The following is a 7,556-nucleotide window of genomic DNA, read 5'->3' as shown; positions in this document are numbered from 1 at the left end:
TCTTATTCCAATTTCTTATTGCTAGTTAAGCTCACTTTAAAGGAAAGTATTAGTGCTGGGGAAAGTCAATTGTGTAAGGAAGGAAAAAGTGTGAAGTAGTATTGGTGATATATGTTTACAAAGCAACAATATGAGTTCTGGGAGGATGGAGGTTAGATCATGTAAATTGTGTAGAGTTATAGTAGTAGGAAAGTACCTATAATGAGGTAGACGACTGAATATGGGAGGAATGTGGTACGTACTAAGAGGCTATTGTTTTCGTGAGAGAGGGAAAGAGAAAAGAAAGGTAATAGTTTCAGGGATGAATACCAGATGGAAAACTAAACAAAGGTATTAGAAATTAAGAGTTAGACACTTTGTGGATCAAAGAAAGGGAGATGGAATATAGGAGAGATAGCAGATGGTGGAGGATATCAAGTTGTAGGGGAAAGGGGATAGTGTAGATAGGCTAAATCTAATCACAGAGAAATGAGGCAGTGGAGGGTGAGGAAACCCAGCAAATGTGAGGTATTTTATTGTATTGTTAAGGTAAAATAGTATAATAAGAATATTGGGGACAAGAAAGAGAGGATTGGAAAAAAAAAAAAAGAACAACAAGAACAACAACGAAAAAAAAAATTAAAAAAATAAAAAATAAAAACAAAACAAAACAAAACAAAGAACAGAAACCCCGCCACCAGGCTCGGCTGGGCTCAGCTGGCTCCGGTCCCCCGCCCGCCGCCCGCCGTGGCTCGGCTGGGCTCGGCTGGGCTCGGCACCCCCGCCCGCCGCGGCTCAGCCGGGCTCGGCCGGACTCGGCTTCCCCGCCCACCGCCCGCCGCTGCGGCGCCGCGCGGCTCGGCTCTCCCGCCCGCCGCCCGCCGCGGCACGGCTAGGCTCGGCTGGGCTTGTCTCCTTCGCCCGCCACCCGCCGCGGCACAGCGCGGCTCGGCTCTCCCGCACGCCACCCGTGGCGGTGCTAGCTGCCTCGGCTCCGCCTACCCAAGGAGGGAGTCCTCCACACGTAGCTGGGATCTCCGTGTATATTTCACAGATGGATCCTCTCTGTTACCTTCCCTCCAAATCGATGTCCAGACACCTCCGGACCAGGAAAAATCCCGAAACAGCCGGTCCCAAAGAGTCTCCAATGCCTCCCAGCCGATTACCCCAGGAGCTAGTAACCGGGAAGTTCACTCAGCCGCCATCTTGCCTCCCCCTCCTGAAAAGTCCCAAATTATATCTTATAGACCAGTCCTTTCCGTTACCTTCCCACCAAATCGATGTCCAGACACTTCCTGCCCTGAAAAAATCCTGAAAAAGCCTGGTCCCGGAGAACCTCCAGCGGTGCCCAGCTGCCTCTTCCCAGGAGAGACGGCAAGGCAAGCTCACTCAGCCACCATCTTGCCGGAAGTCCACAAATGACTTCTGAAGTAAATTGTCTCACCAGAAAATGTATTTCAAACACTGTATCTGTTTGAAGCATGACCTCTTTATTTCCCAACATAGTAGTTTCCTTGCTGGGATTTAGTGTATCTGCATGTCATTGATGATTTCAATTAGTTTTATAATGATTTAAAAAAACATCTCTTTTGAATAAATGAGAGATGGGCATCATAATGCTTACTGATGTGTTCAACCCCTTTGTTACACTGTACGGTCAATATGTAACTGGGACACAATGAAGAGACCCCTACATTATATTACTGTTAGTGATGATTGGCTTTTGAAGTAAGTTGATATCGGAAGGCTTTGATAGTCAGATTGATGTGGAACAAGTTTTATTCCCATGCTGTGGGTAGAATTTTATAACCTACTTTGCTATTTTTACAAACATTTTATAAGAGTACATCTTTTTCTTTGGAAGTAACCATCCATCTACAAATATCACAACTACTGGTTTGTTATATATGAAATACTTACATTGAATCCCATGGTATAAAGAGCATTTTTGGAGGAAAATTTTTTCAATGTTATTTTTATCATGGAAGACTGGGAATCAGCTTAAACCATAGGTTTTTTCACAAAAGACTGTTGTTACTGGTCAGAATGATGTTTGGTGTTGGAAACTTATTCATAACTTATTGAAACTATGTAAATATTTGGATTTTTCTCATTTTAAGCTTCTCTGGCTAAATATTTTCATTTGCTCTGTGCCTTCTTTGAATTATTTCAGGATTTTTCACAGGTGTTTAGTTAAAAATGTGTCTATTAGTCAGGGTTTTCTAGGGAATTAGAATCAACAAGAGATATTTGCTGAATGTAAGAGATTCCATAAGGGTCTTTCACATGACTATAAGTATGCACAAGTCCAGATTCCACAGGCAGGCTGCAGCCAGGGGCTCCAATGAAAGTCCAGAGACTGAAGTCCATGTAGCAGTTTGACAAAGTTATGAATTCCAAACATAGATATTGGATTATGTTTACAATCTGGTCTGTCCCTAGACATGATTAAGTTATGATTAAGGCTTTGGGCTATGACATTCAGGTATTGAGTCCCCACCCCTTGGTGGATAGGGACTCACAGATAAAAGGCATGACAAAGGACTGAGTTGGGGGTTTTCAATGTTGGAGTTTTGATGTTGGAGTTTAATACTGAAGCCTTGCACTGGAGCCCTGGATATAAGCTCACAGAGGAAAGAGAAACAAACCCCAGAAAGAGAGGAACCCTGAGCCTAGACAGAAGCTAGTCCTAGGAAGTGAGGAACCCAGGAAGCCTGAACCCTCACAGACATTGGAAGTCATCTTGCTCCAACACATGAAAATAGCCTTGTTGAGGGAAGTAACTTATGCTTATGACCTGGTATCTGTAAGCCAATACCCCCAAATAAATACCCTTTATAAAAGCCAACCAATTTCTACTATTTTGCTTCAGCACACCTTTGGCTGACTAATACAATCCATAAATGCCCTTGTATTACAATTCGTCCAGTGCTTGCTTGACCAAACCACCTGGCACATTTATCTGGCTGAGTTGACACATTAGCCTAACCATCACAATTTGATAATCATTCTGGATGGAAACAGAAGTCATCCTTTCCATTAAAAAAAATCCTGTCCTTAATCATAACAAATTCAGGAGACCTCAAGAGTTACATTTGCATCACAAGTTCTGAGACTTATCCCCTCTCAGACCAAATGAGTTGCTCCACAAGCATACAATATTTTACAGACACATGCCAATGCATGGAGTTTCAATCCCTCATCCCACAAGCTTCCACATACTCCTACCTTAGGTTATCTAAAAACCAAGAAATCATTTCTTCTTGGAAAATAGAATAATCAAAATTTCAGTCATCAATCCAAAAATTAAAAGGAAACAAATTCAGTTTCATAGGTGGCCATCTTTGTTTCATCATGAATTATATAAAGAGACATTGATCCTTGAAATATAACAAAAGGCGGGCAAGTTGGGCATGACTAGTTACATTTTTTAATTTTTTTTATTTTTTCAAAATATTTTAGATTACATAAGTGTTCCATGAAAAATATAGGGGATTCCCATATGTCTCACTCCCTCCCCCTCCCACACTTTCCCACATTAACAACATTCTTTGTTAGTATGGTAGTTTTGTTACAATTGTTGAACACATATTGAAGCATTACCATTAAGTGTGGATTATACTTTAAATTGTAGCTTACACTCTGTCCCACACAATTTAGTAAGTTATGACAAAATATATAATGGCTTGTATCCATCACTGCAATGTCATTCAGGACAATTCCAATGTCCACAAAAAGCTCCATCTTATACCTGTTTTTCCCTTTCCCTACCCTCAGAGCCTCTGATGACTATTGTCTCCACCTCAATGATAAAAGATCTTACATTGCTATAATAACAATAAGTATATAGTGGAATAACCATAAATCTTCTTTAGTCCATCTTCATTCCCCAATCCTGAGGATACTCTGATGGTGATGCTAACCTCACCTCTAATTGAAATGGTCTTAGATCCCATGGAGCTGATGGATAGGACTAGCAGTTTCAAATACTCTCTGTTCCCTGAGATGGACGTGGTCCATCATCATCTCCTTGATACTCGTCCTGGGTGAGTCCAATGAACTGGAGAGTAGGTGCTGGAATTCAGTTGAGATTTAAGGACAAATGACACATGGACAGCCCAAAGATTTAAGTCTCTTGGACATACACCTATCAAATCTAGTACTAGCTATAGGTTCAAATAGAAAAGGCAGAAGAGCTATGTGTAGGGAAACCACAAATGAGTCTAACTCTGTCTCACTGGGGGGCATAAATTCCAAAGTATGGACCATTGGCAGGGTGCAAAATACAGTTACATTTTGAGAGCTCTTTCTGCCAATTCAAATCACTTGGATCACATACATCCCAATAAACTTCAGCATAATATTCATCTCCCCATACAATTGTCTCAATATCCTCAAATATTGTAATGAACTTACCAGTACCTATGAGCGCAATAAAACCACAATGGAACATGTGTTATGTATGAACCTCACTGCTACCAGGGAGGGAGGGATAAAAGTCCCTTGTCTGTCCATGTTTTCTGATTTCTATGGTGTTATAGGACCCCTCCATCAACAGCCTCAAGGATCATTAAGTGGCCACAGTCAGAGGAGGTACATTTAATGTGGTATTTCCAAAACATAGAACTTTCTGCCTTGACCACTGAATAACTTGTAAGTGTATGTGCCTGTGAGATGGGCACAGCTTTAAATTCCCTTCCAAGTTAGTGGCCATAAGCCGTTCATTTTTCACTCCAGGGTAATACAAAGTTATAGGTGTTGCCTGTGTCTTTGATGTTTGATATGGTAAAGAGTATATGGGGTACTACTGTTCCCTGCTTTGGGGTGACAAAATGAAGTTTTTCTGACATAACCCTGTGTTCCCATACAAGTGCAAATATTAGGGAAAACTATCTGTATGTGTAGAAATGAATCAGCATTACTTGCTGATCTGTGGTTTTAACATAGTTTACAGGGGCTAAGGAGTAGATAAGGGTGTCAAATTTTAGGAATTAAAAATGTAATTTTACTTTTGCATTTACCTTAAGTTACCAATTTTAATTTTTGAATTTCACAATACTGTTGCTTCCCAGGCAGAGAGATATTGGATCGTCGGTGTTTCTGATCACAGGAATGGTATGCAGATCTGCATTTACCTTATGAGGCATGTTGTTTGCCTAACCTGAAACATAGTTGTGTGAGGCTGTCCATCTCTCTTTTGGGACATGGAGTGCATGATTCCAGGATGTCCTTAGCTAAAACCTGACTGACATAAGCCCTTTTTGACAGAACACCCTTCTGATGCAATGAGCACCAGTTTATTGATTGGGCCTGGTTGATTGACAAGGGATAGCACTAAATCTTTCTGGAGAGAAGGTGGTCCCTGGGGCCTCACTATCCATGGCCTTGGGTGAAATCATAGCACATAAGTATAAGGAGGATAATCCAAAACATATTTTCCAACTCTTGTTTTTCACCTTGGCACAGAACCTCAGATGCAGAACCCCAGGGCAAAAAGTTTTAGAGATCCCCCTGACATGTACCCATTGATTTTCATTTCCTGCTCCTGCAACTTCCCTTTCTGCATGGAGATTAACAGATCCTACCTGTTTCCAGAGAAAGAAACCCAGTGTATTTAAGGATAAAGATCTGACTAATGTGGGTTTTCTTTTCCCCCTTTATACATTTCTAACATACATTAGATTGGCTGAGCCTATCAAGGAAGTCTATTTGCAACAGTAAGTGCTTTTTTCATTACTTTCTGCATCATTGTTATGATGAGCAATGCCTAGTCAATTTACAGATGGCTGGATCAACTGCTCCACATTATTGTCCATGCCTTCCTACCTGCTCACCCACATCCCAGCTAGTCCTTAAACTTATGACTGATTTTTCCTTTCAAAGGAAAGTGAGACTATTCTATTTTTCTTCATTTTAGTCCTCATGACTTTCTCTTTTCCAATTCTGGAACATAAGAGATATATCCTTCTCCACCAAACTCCCCTCTCCTTGCCTCTCCTCTGGCCTTACCTGCCACCAGCAGTGGATGAATTTATATTTCTTAGAAACACAATCCACTGACATTAGGGCTTTGCTAGGAGGTTATAGAAAAATGCACCTCTTCCCCAAAGTAAGGGTCTGCTAATGATTCTTTCCCCTAGATATAATTGCTAATATTCCTACAAAGATGCCACAGATATCTGGGGTTCACTTGCATGGACAGATTTCTTACTGTTGACAGCTGGTTACACTTTGAAATATCTTTATATCATAACCTGCTTGTTATCCTCTCTGCCTCCTCGAGCTGCCAGACAGGCCAAGTTTAAAAAGATGAAGGATCTGTGTGACATTTTCCACTCCAGCATGATTCTGATTCATTTAGGTATTTAAGCTAACTAGGTTTTTAGATTTATGTGAATGTCATTTCTTTAGCCAATGGTCTAATTAATGAACTGATAAATTAAAACCTCAGGGGAACAGGTTTCAAAATTTAAAAAAATTTTTGATGGGATTCCAAAGGGTACAATCAATGATATTTGTATAATCACATGGTTGTGTATTTATCACTTCAATAATTATTAGAGCATTTTCATTATTCCAGAATGTGTAATAATAATAATAAAAGGAAATAATGGGAAAACTCATCACCTCTCAGTCTTTCTATGCTTCCCATGCCATACCTAGGTGCTCTTCTATTTCTGTCTATCCAGTTTATTTATATTTACATTTTGTAAAAAATGGTCTTATACATGCAATATTACCATTCATATTTCACATGAGGTTTTACTATGTTTTATAACCCAATGTTAAATATTTTTAGCTATCCTCTAGTATTATACATTTTCCTATATTATACTTTTTGTCCTTTGTCTTATCCATATAATAACTCTGCTAGTTACTAACACTAAGATGTGCATTCTCCATTTCTATTCATTTCCAAAAATTTACAAGCACCATTTTTACAATTCTGCAAAGATTAACCATCAACTATTCATTCTGTACTGTCACTCCATTTTCTAATTATTAACTCCATGAATTTGCACAACATAATAGCACAATCATACAATATTTCTCCTGCGTTAACGTCTATAGAAATTTTATAGATTTGTTCTATCTTTGCAATACTGTTTTTAAGACTTTTGCATTCATTGATAGAGATTTATGAACTTATTCACAGGAGACACAACAACTTTTAAATCTATTGCTATCATACATATTTTCCCAAAAAGCTTTTATAAGCTATTTCTGTAATATTGAAAAGCCATTGACTGTTGTGTATATTTGTTTGAGTACTGCCTTATCAATTAAATTTCCTATTCACATTTTCTCTTGGATTTCCCATTTGAACCATCTTATCCTCAGCAAAATACTGTGCTCATTGCTCTTTCCATTTTTTATTACCTGTTATTTTATTGCTTTATCTAATAATGAGCAGTTTCCTTCCATTCTTTCAAAGATGTTGCAAGATGCTCCACAGGTCTCCAGGGACCCCCAAACAGAGGCTTTAGATCGTTCTGCCTTATTACTAACTGTTCTGTAGGACAAGCTGACCCTTGGAGCTCCTTACTTTGCCACGATATTGCCCTATCTATCCTCCA

Source organism: Dasypus novemcinctus, unplaced genomic scaffold (assembly GCF_030445035.2).
Source record: "Dasypus novemcinctus isolate mDasNov1 unplaced genomic scaffold, mDasNov1.1.hap2 scaffold_107, whole genome shotgun sequence".
NCBI lineage: Eukaryota > Metazoa > Chordata > Mammalia > Cingulata > Dasypodidae > Dasypus > Dasypus novemcinctus.
This window is presented reverse-complemented; position numbering follows the sequence as displayed.